General features: G+C 44.9%; 1 protein-coding gene and 1 non-coding gene across 2 annotated transcripts in view; one reads left to right on the top strand and one right to left on the bottom strand.

Moving 5' to 3' along the window:
• Positions 1-22,677, top strand: part of LOC124722665 (diacylglycerol kinase beta-like) — a 500,391-nt gene that overhangs the window by 142,109 nt on the left and 335,605 nt on the right. The gene's annotated exons all lie outside the window — the stretch shown is intronic.
• On the bottom strand, positions 7,914-7,987 carry Trnat-ugu. Its single transcript has one exon. It is a non-coding gene; the product is annotated as a tRNA-Thr (tRNA).

The raw sequence follows: 22,677 nt of genomic DNA, 5'->3' as shown, positions 1-22,677 counted from the left end.
CGGGCAATACAATTTCATTGTAAACAGATTAGGTCGTTGGAAAGACTCTTTTTAATCTGTACCGGACTGCAAATATTCGATTGCACTACATTAAGGTGACAAATGTCATGGGATAGCGATATGCATATATACAGATTCCGCTGTAAAAATCCATTGGTGGAGCTCTCATTTGTACTTAGATGATTCGTGTGAACAGGCTTACGACGTGATTATCTCCGCACGACTAGAATTAACAGGCTTTGAACGCGGAATAGTAATTGGAACTGGACGCATGGGACGTTCCAGTTCGGAAGTGGTTAGGGAATTCAATATTCAGAGATCCACAATGTCATGAGTGTGTTAAGAATATCAAATTTCAGGCATTACCTCTTACCATGGACAACGCAGTAACCGACAGCCTTCACTTAACGACCGAGATCAGTGGCGTTTGCATAATTGTCAGCGCTAACATACAGGTAACAGTGCGTGAAATAACCGCAAAAATCAATGCGGGTCGTATGACTAACGTACCCGTTAGGACAATACGGCGAAACTTGGCGTCAATGGGCTCTGGCAGCAGACGAATGACGCGAGTGCCTTTGCTAACACCACGACGTCGCCTGCAGCGCCTCTCCTGGGCTCGCAAACATATCGGTTGGACCCTAGACAATTGGAAAACTATGACCTGGTCAGATTAGCCCGGATTTCTGTTGGTAGGATTTGATGACAGGTTACCACCCCACGATCCCATGGATCCAAATTGTCACCAAGGCACTGTGCAAGCTGGTGGTGGCTCCATAATGGTGTGGATTGTGTGTACATGGAATGGACTGGGTCCTCTGGTCCAACTGAACCGATCATTGGCCATAAATGGTTATGTTTGGTTACTTGGAGACCATTTGCGGCCAGTCACGGACTTCATGTTCCCAAGCATCGATGGAATTTTCATAGACGGAATTTTCATGGATGACAATCGCCATGTCACTGGGCCACAGTTGTTCGAGACTGATTTGATGAACATTCTGGACCGTTCGGGAAAATGACCTGGCGACCTAGCGAACATTTGTGGGTGATAATGTAGAGGTCAGTTCGTGCATAATATTCTCCGCTGGCAACATTTTCGTAATTAAGGACGTCTATAGAGCCAGCAAGGCTTTGTATTTCTACAGAGAACTTCCAGCGACTCGTTGAGTTCACACCACGTCGAGCTGCAGCACTGTAGCAGGCAGAAGGAGGTCCGACAGGACATTAAGACTATCCCATTACTTGCCTCACCTCATTGTAAGTCTTCGATTGACAATAAATAAATAAGTAAATAAATATATTAAGTCGCTATGTGTGTAAGTTCCTCATGTTCGTCCTGTTCTTTTTGAACAGGAGTCTGCTTAAATACGCAGAGCCGTACATTCCGTAACTATAAAGAGATAAATTTCGACGATAGTACGAAGAATGTTACATTTATCTTTCGCGTTAAGTGAAGAAGAAGTAGAATATTGTTCATCAGTAGACGTCTCTAGAGTTCAAATCTGAATCTTACAGTTGTGGCCTAAAGCCATTTGCTGTCCGCTGTTGGATGAAGTCCTGCTACAGGTATCTCCCAACATTTTCGTCTTCCGCGACATTCTTCCATGGCGATCCTCAATTCTCTCCAATGGCGTCCGCAGATATGACATAAAGTTCTCTTCATGGTGATTTCTTATCCTTGAAATTCAGCAAAGACTTGGTCCATATACCATGCAATTGGCTACAGGTCTCAAAAACCTGCATTGAATTTTCACGAGTGTCGTTATAACACTACTTCCCACTGTTGAATCGTAATTTACTGAACGACTTCCGGGTTAAAAGTCTGTTTGTCATACGTCTGTACTGGTAACACTACCTGACTATAAGCTTTCATTTCTGACACTTTGGAATCTTCGTTTTGAAAACCCCTTTTCGTTTGCGAAAAGCGCTCAAAGCCATTTTTACTCTTGTTCTTACTTCTTTTTTCCGTCTATCGAGTAATTGTCTCCAGATGTTCTAGTAATAAAAAAAGTCATCAAATGCTTTTACCATTTCATGGTAATTTCTACAGTTTCCTTGTTCCGGAATAACGTAGAAACATTCTAGGCAATACCGACACTATGACTTAACTTAGAAGATGTGTTAAAGGAAGGCAGATCTATACTACATGAAATGTACTCGCAGTTGCGAATATGGACTACCATCAGCTGTATAATGGAATGACAACGAAAATGTGTGCCGAACAGGGACTCTAACCTGGATTTCTCGATTATTGCGATTGGTCGCATTATCATTTGGCTATCCAAGCGCGACTCACGGCCAGGCCCAAACTTCCTGGAGTCGTCAACCATGGTCGCATGTCCGAAGGGACAGGCACCGCGGCGACTACAGTGGTCATGAAATACATGGAATGTATTCGCAGTTGCGAATGTGGACTACCATCAGCTGTATAATGGAATGACGACACTGAAAATTTGTGTCTGACTGGGACTCTCGAAACCAGACGTCCCACTTATTGCGCTCGGTTCACTTACAATTTGGCTATTCAAGCACGACTCACGGCTAACCCCAGACTTTCACATGTTTTCAGCCATGTGTCTACACCATGTACTCGTACATCCACTATATAAATTGCTGTACAGAGGAGACGTTTTTTTTATGTCGCTTGCTCGGCGTCGGCGGATAAGCATTACATCGTAATTCGGAATGTCACAGGCACTGCAATATCGTATTCATCCGCCCCTGTACGGGTACATACATAATGGACGTACGAGTACAGGTTGCAGACACATGGTTGACGAAATATGGAACGTTGGGACTGGCCGTTAGTCGTGCCTGAATAGCAAAATAGTAAGACGACCGTTCGCTATAAGCGGGAAATTCGTGAACGAGACCCACTCCGCCGCAAATTTTCATTGTTGTCATTCCATTATACAATTGACGGTAGTCCATATCCGCAACCACGAATACATTTAATGTATTCGCAGTTGCGAATACCTTCACGAAAAGAAATGCATGGTTTCCTTCCCTTCGAAGTGAAATTGAATAGCCCGAATGCGAGACTGTCATCAGGCGTTATTGTGGAAGCAGCGCACGTATGCGCTAAACAGCCAATGCCTCTGGTAGTGAGTGAGGTGTGAGGGGTACGTGAATGCAGGCTTCGAACACGAGACCTCTTAGAGACGTCCAAAGACGTGATGAAGTCACCCTGGATGTGGCCCCTCGTGGTGGCTCCAGCTCTAGACCAGAAGACATCACGTCTAGCAGCGGCACATACATCAATAGCTAGCGCATCGTAGACGTAGACAAAGTTAGTTGCCGGACTGTCTGTTGGCGTGGAGTATGTCTTGGCATCTTTGCATCGGTAGCAGTCGAAGACAGGATACACCAGTTCCGAGTAGCGAGTGTTTGTAGTAGACTTGCTGAGTACCCAGCGTTGCCCTGGAATGTATTTATTCCAACTCTTTTACTCCATCTTCTCCTTCGCCCTCTCTCTGTCCATCTCCTCTGCTCCCTTCTCTCTCTGTTTTCTATCTCCTTCTGTCGCCTCTCTCTGTCCCCCTCCTGCACACCCCACTCTCTATCCACCTCCTCCAACCACGACTCTCAGTCCATCTCCTCTACCCCTATGTCTCTGCCCATCTTCGATCGCTTTTCTCTGTCCATATCCTCTTCCCCATCTCTCTGTCCACCTCCTCCACCCCCACTCCCGGTCCATCTCCCCCTGCCCCACTCTCTGTCCATTCGCTTCTCCGCCCTCTGTCTTTCCATCTGCTACTCAACCCTCTGTTCATCACCTTCTCCCCACTCTTCCTCTCTAGCTGCCGTTTCCCTCTCTGTCCATCTATTCCCCTCTATCCCCCTCATCTTCCTCCCTGTAAGCCCATCATCAAATACCTGCCGTATGACCAAAATCTCTACAAACTTTGTCAAATATCGAACTTGGCATTATTGTAAGCATAGCAGTGGCCATTCCTAATATCAAAGTTTAACTCCCTTGGAGTGGTAAAGAAAGAGTTCGGTTTAATGACTCGTTCCTTCCCGGCATTCAGCTTAATTGATTTAAGGAAACTATGGAGAACCTAAAGCTGTATGACGTCATTTGAACCATGATTCTCCCAAATCTTAATACGAATCCAATGCTCCAACCACTGCCCAACTTCACCCAGTTTAAGTGAGAAAGTATTTGCATAGTGGCGTACATCAAATTACGATCATTCACAACAATAAAATCATTTCGGATGTAAACTGATTGGACATAATATTAGACTCACCCTTCAAAAGAGCACACCGGTCGCTTCAGAGCGCTGTATGTGGTATAAAACTAGTACCATGCGATCATATGACCCGCCAGCGAGGGCACAGCTAATAGTAGTGAAATGGTGTATATGTGCCAGTCTGTTGTATGGAATCAGCGTAAACGTGGTCTCGGAATACCAGAAAGAAACCGTCGTGTTTGAACTTACCTATGACTGCACCGTGAATGAAGTTGCCCAATTTCTTGGTGCACCAACGAGGACTGTTGTGTCTACAAAGAATGGTGTACCACTCGTAGACATTTAACACGGCGTAAGAACTGTGGGCGTGAAAATATCCTACCTAACAGGGACCGCAGAAAAGTGTCACATCTTGTCAATGGCACCCGGTTTCAAACTAGTTAGAAATTGCTGCTGATAGTGAATACAAGACAATATCATCCAGTCTCCGAGCGAATATCGCGTAAGGAGTTGCGTTCAAATAACATTTGATGTCATATAACCGGCTAAGGGGTATTGCCTTCAGCAGCACATAAAGTTGCAAGCATAGCGTGCACGACACAACACAGAAACTGGATGGTAGCTTAGAGGACGACAATTGTGTTGTCTTCCGATGGAATGCGTCGAGTGCCTATGCTACGTACAAATCCCAGGGTGTAGGAATCTTCGCGGTAATCAATAGAAGATACAAGCAAATCGGTGGCGTTCCTAGGTTTCGCAGGAAGCATGTCCTCAAATACAGGAAGAATTTTGAACAGATTTGATACTAAAACTGTATTCGATACGCCAGCTAAGACCAGAGCGCTGATGATTTCAGTGATAGATGATTTGGGTTTGTGGAAGCATATACAAAATTCTCTGCCGTTACGGGAATGCCTATATCGGACAAACGATTCCTATTGTCCAGGATCGATGAGTGCAGCAGCATGGCCACACGCGTTTATTTCAGCCAGAAAAATCTGCAGTTACAGAACATTGTCGTACTGAAAGACATAAAATATTGTACGATGAGACACAAGTGGTTGGCCCTGGGTCGCGTTTTTCGGACTTTGCAGTGACAGAAGCTATTGAAATCCGGCTTTCTGACTGTTTTTTTCATCCAACGAGGCGATCTATTTCCATTGATCCACGGCCCAACCCCGATGATCCCGAGCCCAGTGCAATCATAATTGACGATTCCTTTGGACAAACATGGGAACACACATGGGTTGCCATCTGCGATGCCCCATTTTCAACAATGTGTACTGAAGATTGTGGTCCAAAACACTTGTGACTGCGCCGTCATTGCACTGTGGCGTCAGATCTGCCACAGGTAGCCCCCTAGTCTGCTTCACCACGCGACATTCAATCTTACAATGGGCAGTGGTTATAATGTTCTAGCTAATCAGTGTAAAACGCCTGGCAGAACGTTGAAAGGTTCTAGGATTCCATAGCGTAATTTTGTTCAAAATGGTTCAAATGGTTCTAAGCACTATGGGACTTAACATTTGATGTCATCAGTCCCCTAGACTTAGAATTACTTAAACCTCACTAACCTAAGGACACCATACACATCCATGCCCGAGGCAGGATTCGAACCTGCGACCGTAGCAGCAGCGCGGTTTCGGACTGAAGCGCCTAGAACCGCTCGGCCACACCGGCCGGCTGAGTTGTTCAATTTGCAATTTACTTACCGTGTCAGTAATGTTAATAATTTACATTAGTGCCTATTTCCTGACATATAGACAACTGACTTCGGATATATGGCGGTGTTTTATATATACACTCAGTCAGGGATTATCGATTTCGTCTTGTGCGTGTAGTGCACTGCAGCTTGTAGAAATTGTAAATAAGTAAAATTAATCATTAACTGTTTGACATAAGCTGCTTCTTGGTAGTAGTTTCTTTTACCGGACTAGAAATGGTTCAAATGGCTCTGAGCACTATGGGAATAAACATCTATGGTCATCAGTCCCCTCGAACTTAGAACTACTTAAACCTAACTAACCTAAGGACAGCACACAACACCCAGTCATCACGAGGCAGAGAAAATCCCTGACCCCGCCGGGAATCGAACCCGGGAACCCGGGCGTGGGAAGCGAGAACGCTACCGCACGACCACGAGCTGCGGACTTTACCGGACTAGATTCGGAGGTTGTTCATCATCACCGGTATATGCTTATAACCAAAGAGAGATATTCCTTATATTACGTTACTTATAGTGTATGTGGCAGTGTTTTATACATTTGTGATTTTTCAATTAATTGTAATGTGTCTTGCCCTGTAGTGATGTTCTCTAGCGTGTGCCAAAGACAAAATTACATGCATGTAATAATACAATTGTAAAAAGCTTTGTAATGATTGGCACATACGTGGAACAGTCTGAATTCCCTATGTAAAGACTGAGTTGTTCTAGTCGTAGCGAATCGTTACTATTTTTAACATCAGAATTCAAAGACATTACGTCGAAGTAGAGCTCCTCGCCCTATCCCTCGCCTTCCATCGACTCCCCCTACAACTACTGACCTCGGCCGTAGAAGCGACGCCTACATTCTACACCCGTAATTAAATTTATAAGTGATGTCATAACTGTCTCATTGTAAAGGTCCTACAAAATTGCGAGACTGATCGCTGCATTGAGAGCAGTCTCTGTTTGCGCGATTTAGTTGGTTACCACACTCTCTAACGGGGTGAGAAGATTATAATTATCTGTAGCAGCTATGCAAAATCAATGCGTGAGGCTCTCCTTTCTCTACCCTCTGATTTTATACGTAGATTGAATTCCTTGCCTAGACAGTGCATGAGCAGCTCTTGTTAATTTTACTATTGAATTTATAGTTTATAAACTCCGTAGATGTTTTCTTCTAGCCCCAGCTCTGAGACAGGCCGCGGCTGGGCGAGTTATTGGGAAGGAAGGACGTTATCAGTTACGGGGCACACGACCCCACCACACAGAAGCGGCGCTGGCTGCGGTCATCCATGGGAAGCCCTCCGTGACAATAGCCACGAGTTGCTCATTAGGTGTAGGTGGCCCTACCCCAGGTCGAAAACGGAAATCTTTTGGCGGCGCTTTGATGAGCTGCCAGACTACAATTAAGCATTCTGCGTATCCACCAACAATGGCAAAACACTTCTTTTTTGACCCGATAGGCAGTCCGACACATCTCGACTCAAATAATGGAAGGAGAAACTGTCTTTGAAGTTCCGAAGCTGGGTATTCTCTAGGAAAAGACTGAATTCCTGTGTCAAGCTGGTGCCCGACTTTGGGCGTTACAAACAAGCACTCTCTCTCATTCATTATCGTTCTTCTCTCTCTGGTCTTACCTGGTAATTTTCCATTCGGGTTTTCTAGGTGTGGAGGTAAGGCTTTCTCCTTCTCTCCACCCAATTGGACGGACAATATAAATTAAATTACAATGAAATGAACACCCTTAGCTGCTTAGAGGCGTTGACAAACGTCAACGGGGACAGATGAAAATGTGTGCCCCGGCCGGCCGAAGTGGCCGTGCGGTTAAAGGCACTGCAGTCTGGAACCGCAAGACCGCTACGGTCGCAGGTTCGAATCCTGCCTCGGGCATGGATGTTTGTGATGTCCTTAGGTTAGTTACGTTTAACTAGTTCTAAGTTCTAGGGGACTGATGACCTCAGCAGTTGAGTCCCATAGTGCTCGGAGCCATTTGAACCAATTTTTTTGTGTGCCCCGACCGGGACTCGAACCCGGGATCTCCTGCTTACATGGCAGACGCTCTATCCATCTGAGCCACCGAGGACACAGAGGATAGCGCGACTGCAGGGATTGATCTCTGGCACGCCTCCCGCGAAACCCACATTCTCAACATATTGTCCCACACTACATTTGTAGTGCCCCAGCCCATTATACTCATTACTCGCGGCGCGTTGCCGATTCCCGTAAGAGTTCGGGCACTGTTTGTGCATTCGCACAGAAGAAGAAGATGGTCAAGTGGCCGGTGAGCCTTAACTATATATATATATATATATATATATATATATATATATATATATATATATATATATATATACTAAGATGGTATCTGTTCTTTCGGACATGTCCGAAAGAACAGATACCATCTTAGTATATATACAATATAAATTAACATGGATGGGAGATCGATGACAGACTCTGTCATCAAATTTCCGGAGCATTTGTTCTTGCTACACCACTGGCCAGCGAATGAACATATACGTTTCTTAGGGAGAGCCAAATTGAAACTCAGACAGTACGTGGTAAAGGCCATTCGGTTTTTAGTTTCAGAAAAGGATGAACTTCGGGACTCTTTCTTTATTATTCAACATGATTTAGATATTAAAATTACTGACGCTGTTGAGTATTTTGGTAATATTAAACCTCTCTAAGTGGTTTTCCTGAAAATATTTTTATTGTTTTAAAAAATGAACCATAGTGATATGTTTTAATGCTGTACGTCTGAGGACAAGCAAATAAGGTACAAAATATGTTTTTGTGTTAATGAAATAAATATCCCCATCATTATTTTAAAAGTCTGGGGCTGGATTAACTAATCAAGTAAAAGACGACATCAGCTGTGGCTAATAAGGTAGTGGTCGGATACCAGCGTCGGATTGGCTAAGCATAACATTAATATATCAGAGCATGCATGATACGTATCTGAAACTTTTTCTTTTATACGTAATAGTTAAAGAAACTTGTGCCATCTAGTGTCTAGCTAGATAGACGCCGTCCTCAGAGCTTATAATCTCTGAGTCTGCCAGGAACAATGGAGGGTGAACCTCTCTGTAAAAAGTGCCCCAGTCGAATGCCTCAGATGTTCTCTGGCTGTGGTGTGCTCAAGACATGCTAAAAGAGCAGACACTGTGTGAATAGTGTACATGTCTTCGACGTTTTCGTATATTATTTTTGTTTCAAGTGTAATGTATTTTATCTATTTTTATGTTTAAAAATTGTGTTCGTGCATACTCTGATGACCCGGAACATTGTAACCGCCCGCTTAATGACGAATTGGTTCAACTTGAGAATGCAGTTCAGTAGCGATTCTACGTGACATGGAGTCGACAAGTTCTTGGTATGTTTCCAGAGGTACTAGATGTATATGCACAGGTGACGCAATTCTTGTAAATTACAGGCTGGCTTTTTGTGGGCACACAGCCAGATGTGTTCCGTAGAGTTCATATCAGGCGAATTCGATAGACAACACACGGAAATAGGTTCGTTATATGCTCCTCAAAGCAGTGTATAATGATTCTGGGCTTGTGACACGGACAGGTATCATGCTGGAAGATGCCAAAGCCGTTGGAGAAAACATCGAGCATGAAGTGATGAAGGTGGTCCGCAAAGATCTTCACGTAGTCCTCGGCGGTCGTAGCAGCTTCAGTCACTATCCACAGATGAATAATTCTGTAGAACATTACTGCTTACAGCGACCTGCATTGGTAGGCGGTGCATGTTTATTCATCCAACGAAGCGACACATTTCCACTGATCCACGTCACAACGTCGATGATCCCGTGACCCCTGCAATCGTTAATGACGATGTCATTGGGCCAACATGGGAGTACGTATGCACTGCAAGCTGCAGTCCCCATTTTCAAAAATGTGTACTGAATTGTGTAATCCGAAACCATTGTGTCTGCGCTAGCACTGTACAATGGTGTCATATTTGCCACAGACTGTAACCTATCCTCCTTCACCAGACGGTATTCAATCTCGCAATGGACAGTGATCATAATGTTTCTGATTATTAGTGTAAAATGCCTGGAAGAGTACAGCCGGCCGGTGTGGCCGTGCGGTTCTAGGCGCTTCAGTCTGGAACCGCGTGACCGCTACGGTCACAGGTTCGAATCCTACCTCGGGCATGGATGTGTGTGATGTCCTTAGGTTAGTTAGGTTTAAGTAGTTCTAAGTTCTAGGGGACTGATGACCTCAGAAGTTAAGTCCCATAGTGCTCAGAGCCATTTGAACCATTTTGAACCTGGAAGAGTGCTGAAAGTTTTGGAACTAAAAGAACCAGGGTTCTACAGCTTGTTGCTATGAAATGATTGTCACATACCTGGAACATTCTGAATTCCCATGTGAGGCCTCAGTTGAATTGTTTATTACGAGCCATTCCAGTTTCCAACACCAAGATTCAGACCCCTTATATCGGGGTCGAGCTCCTGCCCCCCCCCCCCCCATTCTCCACACCCCCTGCATCCCCTCCCCGTACGATCGTAGAAGCGGAGTCTGTATTCTACCCCGACAATGAAATTCATATTGATCTCATGATGGTCTCATTGCAAGGGTCCTACTAAATTGCCAGATGGATTGCTGTATTGAGAGCAATCTCTATTTACGCGATTTAGTTGATTACCACACTCTCTAACTGGGCGAGAAGATTATAACTATCAGAAGCAGTTGCGCTGGATAAGTGCAAGAGAGTCTCTTTTTTTCCTATCCACTGATTTTATGTATATGGCTACGAAGTCTTTCGCGACGTATTTCTTGAATAAAAATCTCTCGGTGTATAGATTATGTATAGATTGAGTTCCTTCCCTAGATAGAGTATGAGCAGCACTTGTTAATTCTATTATTCGATTTACAGTTTACAAACTCCGTAAATTTTGGCTCCTAGCCTCAACTCTGAGACTGATAAACGTTGGCGTAGATTCGAAGCAGCACGGAATATCTTGCCTGCATCGAACATCCGAGCTCAGTTTCACTCGATGCCCAACTGGGACACACGCTTTGACGCTGTCAGAGATGGCAGTTTTGTGCACTAAATTTCGTGCCCTAAGAGCTCTAAAGCTCCGTCTAGTGGCCCTGTCGGGCCATTCAGTACCGACCGGCCGACGTGTCATCCTCTAGAATGAGATTTTCACTCTGCAGCGGAGTGTGCGCTTCTGTAAAGTTTGGAAGGTAGGAGACGAGGTACTGGCAGAAGTGAAGCTGTGAGGACGGGGCGTGAGTCGTGCTTGGGTAGCTCAGTTGGTAGAGCACTTGCCCGCGAAAGGCAAAGGTCCCGAGTTCGAGTCTCGGTTTGGCACACAGTTTTAATCTGCCAGGAAGTTTCATATCAGCGCACACTCCGCTGCAGAGCGAAAATCTCAGTGTGGAAACATCCCCCAGGCTGTGGCTAAGCCATGTCACCGCAATATCCTTTCTTCCAGGAGTGTTAGTTCCGCAAGGTTCGCAGGAGAGCTTCTGTGAAGTTTGGAAGGTAGGAGACGAGGTACTGACGGAATTAAAGCTGTGAAGACGGGGCGTGAGTCGTGCTTGGGTAGCTCAGTTGGTAGAGCACTTGCCTGCGAAAGGCAAAGGTCCCGAGTTCGAGTCTCGGTGCGGCACACAGTTTTAATCTGCCAGGAAGTTTCGTGTCATCCTCTGTCAGCGTCGTCATTCAGAAGTGTACAGAGAGTCGTGGGGTCAGCACAGAGCTTTCCCGGCGTTGATAGCTTCCCGGACACTGGAGTTCATACTTCACACTGAAGTAGCTCCTCAGTTGGCATCATAAGCCCGTTCCAGTCCTTCCACCAAGGAAGAATCCGTAACAGCGCATGGAATCGAACCTGGCATACACGTTGACGACAGGAATACGGTGGTAGACCATTTCGCAAGCTGTATACTGCAAAATCACCTACAAATTCAAACACGGGGTCTTTTATCATACCTTATACGTTCAATAACTGAAATTTCGTTGTTGGCTGGTGTTGCAGTTTCAACAGTGTATATTTTCCTCCTCGTGGTATTCAATTTTAGGAATAAAAACAATCCTGCCATATCTCTCCAGTAGTGGAGACAGATTTCTTGATTGCGTCTTGAGCTCCGACATAAAATGCCCTTCCACGATGTGTTTGAAAAAAAAAGCAATCCAGTCAAGGAACAAAGGAGGGAGGGCTTCTGTTCAGCGAGGTAGAGTGCGCAATATCAGGCTTCTACTCGGAAGCAGATTTGTTGGTAATACTATACCGCAGCCCTAAAAGCGATGGCTGCGCTCTTTGGTTCCCTAAAATTGCCTTCTCGTCTTACTTTGATGTAGAGGTTTATTCAGCTTACAGGGCGGAACTAATTTCTGTGTGTGTCGACAGTGCTTCCTGCCAACTACGTTCTTTTCTCGTAGTCTCCTAACGCTGTTTTCCTCAAACCCACCGGTTTCCTGTTACAGCAGATAATTGTTAACTAACTCGAATGTGTAAGCGAGTGCTAACTATTGTCTGCGCCATAGGACTCTTACGATAGTCTGTTACGTGAGAAAAGCAGGAGTTCGCCTGGCTTCCCGTATCCTGTGAGCATGCGTCCTTGGCATTTCCGTTAGAGATTAACTCGGCCGAACTGTCACCACGCAGAGTCAAATGAAGGTGCTATCTAGAATTCATACTGTATATTTGCCATTGATCCATGTCACAGGTAGATTATTGCTATTGCTCCTGATTTCGTTTCCTTTTCTGTACTAATTAAATGTGTGTTACATTTTTAGACGTTGCTCCACAATTGCAGCAGATTTCATGAAGTCATATTTAAAATCGCACCGAAAAATCCTTAGTGAATTTCTCTATTCCGGAACCCTATGGTTACTTTACATGGTCGCATTACTGCCAAGGCTTCTACATCTACATCTACATGATTACTCTGCAGTTCACATTTAAGTGCTTGGCAGAGGGTTCATCGAACCACAATCATACTATCTCTCTACTATTCCACTCCCGAACAGCGCGCGGGAAAAACGAACACCAAAACCTTTCTGTTCAAGCTCTGATTTCTCTTATTTTATTTTGATGATCATTGCTACCTATGTAGGTTGGGCTCAACAAAATATTTTCGCATTCGGAAGAGAAAGTTGGTGACTGAAATTTCGTAAATAGATCTCGCCGTGAGGAAAAACGTCTTTGCTTTAATGACTTCCATCCCAACTCGCGTATCATATCTGCCACACTCTCTCCCCTATTACGCGATAAAACAAAACGAGCTGCCCTTTTTTTGCACCCTTTCGATGTCCTCCGCCAATCCCACCTGGTAAAGATCCCACACCGCGCAGCAATATTCGAACAGAGGACGAACGAGTGTAGTGTAAGCTGTCTCTTTAGTGGACTTGTTGCATCTTCCAAGTGTCCTGCCAATGAAACGCAACCTTTGGCTCTCCTTCCCCACAATATTATCCTAGTGGTCTTTCCAACTGAAGTTGTTCGTAAATTTTACACCCAGGTACTTAGTTGAATTGACAGCCTTCAGAATTGTACTATTTATCGAGTAATCGAATTCCAACGGATTTCTTTTGGAACTCATGTGGATCACCTCACACTTTTCGTTATTTAGCGTCAACTGCCACCAGCCACACCATACAGGAATCTTTTCTAAATCGCTTTGCAACTGATAGTGGTCTTCGGATGACCTTACTAGACGGTAAATTACAGCATCATCTGCGAACAACCTAAGAGAACTGCTCAGATTGTCACCCAGGTCATTTATATAGATCAGGAACAGCAGAGGTCCCAGGACGCTTCCCTGGGGAACACCTGATATCACTTCAGTTTTACTCGATGATTTGCCGTCTATTACTACGAACTGCGACCTTCCTGACAGGAAATCACGAATCCAGTCGCACAACTGAGACGATACACCATAGGCCCGCAGCTTGATTAGAAGTCGCTTGTGAGGAACGGTGTCAAAAGCTTTCCGGAAATCTAGAAATATGGAATCAACTTGAGATCCCCTGTCAATAGCGGCCATTACTGCGTTGCCCAAGAACGATGTTTTCTGAAACCATAGTGATTACGTATCAATAGATCGTTCCCTTCGAGGTGATTCATAATGTTTGAATACAGTATATGCTCCATAACCCTACTGCAAACCGACGTCAATGATATAGGTCTGTAGTTCGATGGATTACTCCTACTACCCTTCTTAAACACTGGTGCGACCTGCGCAATTTTCCAATCTGTAGGTACAGATCCATCGGTGAGCGAGCGGTTGTATATGATTGCTAAGTAGGGAGCTATTGTATCAGCACAATCTGAAAGGAACCTAATCGGTATACAATCTGTACCTGAAGAATTGCCCGTATCAAGCGATTTGAGTTGCTTCGCAACCCCTAAGGTATCTACTTCTAAGAAACTCATGCTAGCAGCTGTTCGTGTTTCAAATTCTGGAATATTCCATTCGTCTTCCCTGGTGAAGGAATTTCGTGACCATTCTGGCTGATCAGGTCCATCTCATGGTACAATGTTTGCTCCCCAGTGGTGATGCTGTGTTCCAAGACGGCAGGACGCTTGTTCACACATCTAGCATCGTCTAGAAGTGGTTTCCGAGCACAAGGATGAACCGTCACCTCTCCCCATGCCGCCACAGTCGCTAGATCTCAATATTATAGAACCTTTGTAGTCTAGTTTGGAGAGAAAGTTGCGTGGTTCTATCCACCCCTATGATCGTTACCTGAAATTGCTACTGTTTTGCAGGAAGAATGATATAATATTTTGTTGTAAACCATAAAGGACCTGTATTTATTCATTTCAGACGACTGGAAGCTGTTTTGAACGCCAGCAGGTTTTCTGCACCGTATTACGCATTGTAGTGTGTTGTGTTTTTAGAATGAAGAATGCCAGGTTAAATGTTAAGAAGTAAGTTATAGTTCTAATTTTCCAAGGATACATGAATAAATACGAGTAACGTTCACATTATCAGTCGACCGCAACGTGTACTACGCCTTATAAAAAATGTTCAAATGTGTGTGAAATCTTATGGGACTTAACCGCTAAGGTCATCAGTCCCTAAGCTTATACACTACTTAACTTAAATTATCCTAAGGACAAACACACAAGCCGGCTGGGTGGCCGAGCGGTTCTAGGTGCTACAGTCTGGAACCGCGCGGGTTCTAGGCGCTACAGTCTGGAACCGCGCGACCGCTACGGTCGCAGGTTCGACTCCTGCCTCGGGCATGGATGTGTGTGATGTCCTTAGGTTAGTTATGTTTAAGTAGTTCTAAGTTCTAGGGGACTGATGACCACAGCAGTTAAGTCCCATAGTGCTCAGAGCCATTTGAACCATTTTCTGATGATGATTGGTTTGTGGGGCGCTCAACTGCGCGGTTATCAGCGCCCGTACAAATTCCGAACCTTCGCTCAGCCCAATCTCGTCACTTTCATTATGATGATGAAATGATGAGGACAACACAAACACCCAGTCATCTCGAGGCAGGTGAAAATCCCTGACCGCGCCGGGAATAGAACCCAGGACCGCGTGCTCGGGGAGCGAGAACGCGACCGCGAGACCACGGGCTGCGGACTTGACCGCACGGCTAATCCCGCGTGGCAACGCTTTATAAAAACATTAACGTATATTATGTAAAACAGACAAAGAGGAAAGTATAAACAAGTAATTTATGACAAGTTAGTAGCAGATTATCCATTGACCCCCCCCCCCCCCCCATTGCCGTTCCCTCCTGTCTAACGGCTCGTAATTGGTGGAATTCGACGCGACCAAGTATATGGAGCGCTTAATGTGGGGTGCCTATCATATATGTAGCAATTGCGGCAATCCGAGTTAAAGTGGGACTATTATGAAATACCTCCCATTACCTGTATTCATATGGCTGTGTCTACGCTATCTGCTGCCGCGCAAACTATACTATCTGCGCCTGTGATCATGTGGGATGCATTGTTAGCAAGTACGACCGCGACTGCAGATAATTACTTTCAACAGCAGCCACTAATACGAGGAAACTACAGAGACCAAATTACTTCTCCTGATTCTGCGCACCGCAGCGTTTCAATCCCCTTCTTAGCTATAGTGTCTGTTTCGACCTGGTCTGCGATTTCGGTAATTCACAAACTGCGGATAAAAGTGACCTCTTTCGTTTCATTATTCCGCCTGTTTCTACTGTAACTGTGGATTATGTTGTGAAAGTTATCCTCGCATCGATATTTCCACACAATGGTAGTTGCAGGGGGAAGCCATATACGAGGGAGTGCTGAAAAGTAATGGACCCGAATATTTTATGTTAAAACTCTTAAAGGTTTTAAATAAAATAATCGGTTATTAACATTGTTGTGAATTGGCAGGAGCCAATTCACGGAGTTTGGAGGAAGCCGAAAGGCACGCGTTTACGCTCCGCAGACTGGCGTGAGGTCTGGAACAGTTAAAGGAGTTGAGTCTACTAAATAAAGTACGGAGTTCTTTGAATACTTAACTTTAATCCACAATTGGAGAACATCGCTCTTGTTGATACATGAATTATAATCTCAATATAAACTGGTAATGGCGCCTTGCTAGGTCGTAGCAAATGACGTAGCTGAAGGCTATGCCAACTATCGTCTCGGCAAATGAGCGTAATTTGTCAGTGAACCATTCCTATCAACGTCGGCTGTACAACTGGGGCGAGTACTAGGAAGTCTCTTTAGACCTGCCGTGTGGTGGCGCTCGGTCTGCAATCACTGACAGTGGCGACACGCGGGTCCGACGTATACTACTGGACCGCGGCCGATTTAAAGGCTACCACCTAGCAAGTGTGGTGTCTGGCGGTGACACCACAAACATTTTACACCTTTATTCTTAATGTCTACATATTTATGTCTCAACATAGTCACCCTGTTGGCGAACGCATTTCTCCCAACGAGACACCAGTTTGGTGATATCGTCACTGTAGAATATTTGACGTAGTTGACCGAGCCACATCAGCTATACTTGGACTGCTTTGTCACTATCAAAGTGAAGTTCAAAAAAGGCTCTGAGCACTATGGGACTTACCAGCTGTGGTCATCAGTCCCCTAGAACTTAGAACTACTTAAACCTAACTAACCTAAGGACATCACACAACACCCAGTCATTATGAGGCAGAGAAAATCCCTGACCCCGCCGGAAATCGAACCCGGGAACCCGGGCGCGGGAAGCGAGAACGCTACCGCACGACCACGAGCTGCGGACATCAAAGTGAAGTCCTCGGAGGTTTTCTTTAAGTTTTGGACGCAGATGAAAATCAGCGTCGGAATGTCTCAGATGCCGTGTTCGTGTGTGGTAAGGAACTGTTATGCAGAACGTGAGCGTACTCCATGTGTGGACACAGTTTTCTGCGCTTTCAAACTCGATTACAGCACTCTGTTTCTCACGCACCGAAGTAGTTACGTTGCACACCGCCATGTGACATGCTACATTGCAGAGCCCTGTAGTGGCACAGGACTGCAAATATGAAGACACGAAGAATAAAGAGATAGATAGTTGGTTTTTTTTTGTTTAAAAATAATTAAGAGTTTTCACATTAAAATTTCGGAGACATTTTTAGCACGCACTCGTATAACCAGTTACAAATCTTGAATTTATTCTGAAGTCCCTTCCACGTGATCAGGCACTGCCTGGAGAAGTTAGGAAAATCGGCGTGGGCTTGAAACTGCATTAAGTTGAGGTTCGCGTCCTCCGCTCGCCACGACGGCTGACTTTGAGCGACACTGGAGCGGAAATCCGTTATTATTCTGGCGTGCTGGATATGGTTGGTAAGTTGGTTTGGGGAAGGAGACCAGACAGCGAGGTCATCGGTGTGCTGGATATCTTCGGAGCCCGATGAATAATTGAGAAGGCTGACAATGTCGGCCTTAAGAACTGAATAACAGCTGCTGAATAAGTCGACAGAGCGGCCGGGGGCGCTGGCGAGCTGCTTCCGGCGGCGGTTCGTTTGTGCGTCAAGAGGAAGGGCGGACACGCGGAGAATAGAGACAGCCCGCCAGCCTACACAGAGGCAGCTCGCTTCTCAGAAGCGTGCTAACACAGCTGCGTTCAGGAGGTTGCGGGAAGGAGCCGAGGCTAAATGGCGACGTCTGTCATTTCCGGAAACGCAAGGCAGTCACATCCGCAGCATGCGAAGCTCCATTCATTGAGAAATGTACAGAACGGAGCTGAGACTTGCCCATGTGATTTTGTGCCTCTGGCAGAAATGACATAATTGCGCCACGTCCCCCTTTCCTGTCCCCATCCACCCGTAAAAAAAAACCGTCTGTATTTTTTTTTCGTCGCAAATTTAGAAATTTTATAATTTTCAAAGCACTGCACGCGTTGAAATTTGAACCTGTTCTTGTCTTCAGTCCGAAGACTGATATGATACAAGCTATCCATGCTACTCTATTCTATGCAATCCTCTTCATCTCCGAATAACTACGGTAACCTACACTCTTCTGAATCCGCTTACTCTATTCATCTCCTGGTCTAGCTCTACTACACTACTGGCCATTAAAATTGCTACACCACGAAGACAACGTGCTACAGACGCGAAATTTAACCGACAGGAAGAAGATGCTGTGATATGCAAATGATTACCTATTCAGAGCATTCACACGAGATTGGCGCCGGTGGCGACGCCTACAACGTGCTGACATGAGGAAAGTTCCCAACCGATTTCTCATACACAAACAGCAGTTGACCGGCGTTGCCTGGTGAAACGTTGTTGTGATGCCTCGTGTAAGGAGGAGAAATGCGTAACATCACGGTTCCGACTTTGATAAAGGTCGGATTGTAGCCTATCGCGATTGCGGTTTATCGTATCGCGACATTGCTGCTCAAAAAATGGTTCAAATGGCTCTGAGCACTATGGGACTCAACTGCTGAGGTCATTAGTCCCCTAGAACTTAGAACTAGTTAAACCGAACTAACCTAAGGACATCACAAACATCCATGCCCGAGGCAGGATTCGAACCTGCGACCGTAGCGGTCTTGCGGTTCCAGACTGCAGCGCCTTTAACCGCACGGCCACTTCGGCCGGCCATTGCTGCTCACGTTGGTCGAGACCCAATGACTGTTAGCAGAATTTGCAATAGGTGGGTTCAGGAGGGTAATACGGAACGTCGTGCTGGATCTCAACGGCCTCGTATCACTAGCAGTCTAGATGACAGGCATCTTATCCGCATGGCTGTAACGGATCGTGCAGCCACGTCTCTATCCCTGAGTAACAGATGGGGACGTTTGCAAGACAACAACCATCTGCACGAACAGTTCGACGACGTTTGCAGCAGCAGGGACTATCAGCTCGGAGACAATGGCTGCGGTTACCCTTGACGCTGCATCACAGACAGGAGCGCCTGCGATGGTGTACTCAACGACGAACCTGGGTGCACGAATGGCAAAACGTCATGTTTTCGGATGAATACAGGTTCTGTTTACAGCATCATGATGGTCGCACCCGTGTTTGCCGACATCGCGGTGAACGCACATTGGAAGCGTGTATTCGTCATCGCCATACTGGCGTATCACCCGGCGTGATGGTATGGGGTGCTATTGGTTACACGTCTCGGTCACCTCTTGTTCGCACTGACGGCACTTTGAACAGTGGACGTTACATTTCAGATGTGTTACGACCCGTGGCTCTACCCTTCATTCAATCCCTGCGAAACCCTACATTTCAGCAGGATAATGCACGACCGCATGTTGCAGGTCCTGTACGGACCTTTCTGGATACAGAAAATGTTCTACAGCTGCCCTGGCAAGCACATTCTCCAGATCTCTCACCAACTGAAAACGTCTGGTCAATGGTGGCCGAGCAACTGACTCGTCGCAATACGCCAGGCACTACTCTTGATGAACTGTGGTATCGTGTTGAAGGTGCATGGGCAGCTGTACCTGTACACTCCATCCAAGCTCTGTTAGACTCAATGCCCAGGCGTATCAAGGCCGTTATTACGGCCAGAGGCGGTTGTTCTGGGTATTGATTTCTCTGGATCTATGCACCCAAATTGCGTGAAAATGTAATCACATGTCAGTTCTAGTAAAATATATTTGTCCAATGAATACCCGTTTATCATGTGCATTTCTTCTTGGTGTAGCAATTTTAATGGCCGGTAGTGTACTTATACCCCCCCCCCCCCCCACTCTTCCCTCCAATACTAAATTGATGACCTCTTGATGTCTCAGAGTGTGTCCTGTTAGCCTATCGCTCTTTTATTGAGGATGTGCCGCAAATTTCTTTTCTCCCGAATTCCATCCAGTGCCTCCTCAATAGTTACGTGATCTGTTCATCTAATTTTTAGCATTCTTCTGTAGCATCATATCTCAAAACCTTCTATTGTCTTTTTGTCTAAACTGTTTATCGTCCATGTTTCCCTTCTGTACATGCCTACACTCCATACGAATACCTTCAGTTTCTAACAATGAAGTCTATATTTGATGTTCAGAAATTTTTCTTCTTCACAATAGTTTTCCTAGCCATTACCATTCTATATTATACATCCTCCCTACATCGGTCGTCAACAGCTACTTTACTGTCTAAATAGCAAAACACATCTACTACTTTAAGGTGTCGTTTCCTATGCAAATTACCTGATTTAATTCGACTACACTCAATTAACCTTCTTTTTCTTTTGTTGATGTTCACCTTACATCCTCCTTTCAGGACACTGTCTATTCCGTTCAACTACTCTTCCATCTCATTTGCTGTCTCTGACGGAATTGCAATGTCATCGGGAAACCTCAAAGTTTTTAGTTCTTCTCCTTTCAGTTATTAGTAGTCGCGAAGGACACGGAAGAAGACGGTGGTTGAGAAGCGAGTGAGACAGGGTTGTAGCGAATCCTTGACGTTATTCAGTCTATATATTGGTCAAACAGTATCGGAATCAAAAAGAAATTTTCGAAGGTTATTTAAGTTCATGGAGAATAAATAAAAACTGTGAGGTTCTCCGATTACATTGTAATTCTGTCACAGACGTTTAAGGCTTTGAAATTTCATTTGAACTGACTGGATTGTTGTGGGCCACAGGATAAACATCAACAAAAGTAAAACAGTGTTAATGGAATGTAATTTAACTAAACCAAACAAAGCAAAGGGAGTTATAATATTACGAAAGAGACTCTGAAAGTAGGACTTGAATTTTGTTATTCTAGCAGAAAAATAAGATGCAATAGACGAAGTGCAGAGGATGTAAATGATGATTAGTAATTGCAAGGAAAGTATATCAGAGAAGAGTGGTTAGTTGAAATCTAATTTAAATGTCAGTAAGTCGTTTCTGAGGGCAATAGTCTTGTGTGCAGCCTTGTACAGATGTGGAACGTGGACGACTGGTAGTTCAGGTAAGAAGAGGATAGAAGCTTTTGAAATGTGATGTTACAGAAGAATGCAAAGAATAAATGAGGAGTCGAATAGCTAATGAGGAGACACTGAATCGAACTGGAGAAAACAGAAATTTATGTCGTCACTGGACTAAAAGAAGGAATCGATTGTTGGAACTTTAATAGTGGCAACTATTTATTTACAGCTCGTACAAAATATATATGTGTTCCAAAGTTTTACTGACCTTCAAAGTAGCCACCACCATTGTGTACAAACCGTTGCCAACGATGTGGAAGTCGTAGGATACTCTTAGCAGTGCCAGTTGTGTTGACAGTTCGAGCGGCGCGGTCTATTGCCCGCCGAATTTCTAGCAGGTCTTAAGCGAATGCCGCGGAGTGTTTCCTTCAGTTTAGAAATCTAATTGAACTCACGAGGGCTTAAAGCCAGGGAAGTGCAGTAGGTGGTATAGCACTTAGCAGCCCCATCATTCAAACAAATCAGTAACAGCTTGCACTGTACGTCCTTGAGCATTGTCCTGCAAAATGGTCAGGTCCTGCAGAAAGTGTCATCACTTCTGTCTCTAAGCTGGCCGTAGGTTGTGTTCCAAAAATGAGCAGCATAGAGACAGAAGTGATGACACTTTCTGCAGGACCTGACCGTCATTTTGCATGACAATGCTCAAGCACGTACAGTGCAAGCTGTTACTCATTTGTTTGACTGGTGAGGCTACTAAGTGCTATACCACCCACGGCACTCCTCTGACTTAACCCCTCGTAAGTTCAACTCGATTTCTAAACTGAAAGAAACACTTCACGGCATTCGCTTCACAACTGCTACAAATTCTTCAGGCAATAGACCGCACCTCTCGAACTGTCAACACAACTGGCACTGCTAAGAGTATCCTACGACTTCCATATCGCTGACTGGCAACGGGTTATACACAATGCTGGTGACTACTTTAAGGTCATTAAAACCTTGTAACACGTACCTATTTTGTATGAGCTGTAAATAAATAGTTGCCACTATTAAAGTTCCAACCCTCGTACAATCAATTAAAATGATTTGTAATTACCTGAAGGTCTGACGATGTGGCAGTATGCTACCGAAATGCGTCGCACTAAGCCAAACCTTGATATAAAAACGTAGCTGAAAACGTAAATTGCATTCTTTATGAAGTTACAACTGTAGTTCTCGCTTACTCACGCTTTTCACACATTGTTGAAATGATTTTCACAATGGTAATGCTCACTGTCATAACGTGAGAACCATAACGGCGGGGTCTGGCAAAATGGGAGCGTATAAAATCGTCTACCAAAGAGGCGGCAATTCAACAAAATGTTTCGCAACCGCACTAATGGACCATAAAAGGCTTCGCAGCAGAGTATCGGAAATACAGCCACGAAGCACTTAAAATTAACTGCGTATTGGCTTTCTGAGGCAGCCGACAGATAAACCTGCAAGCCAGAGCCAGTCAAG

Source organism: Schistocerca piceifrons, chromosome X, assembly GCF_021461385.2.
Source record: "Schistocerca piceifrons isolate TAMUIC-IGC-003096 chromosome X, iqSchPice1.1, whole genome shotgun sequence".
Taxonomy (NCBI): Eukaryota; Metazoa; Arthropoda; class Insecta; order Orthoptera; family Acrididae; genus Schistocerca; species Schistocerca piceifrons.
The sequence above is the reverse complement of the archived record's forward strand: the minus strand, read 5'-3'. Positions and strand labels throughout refer to the sequence as shown.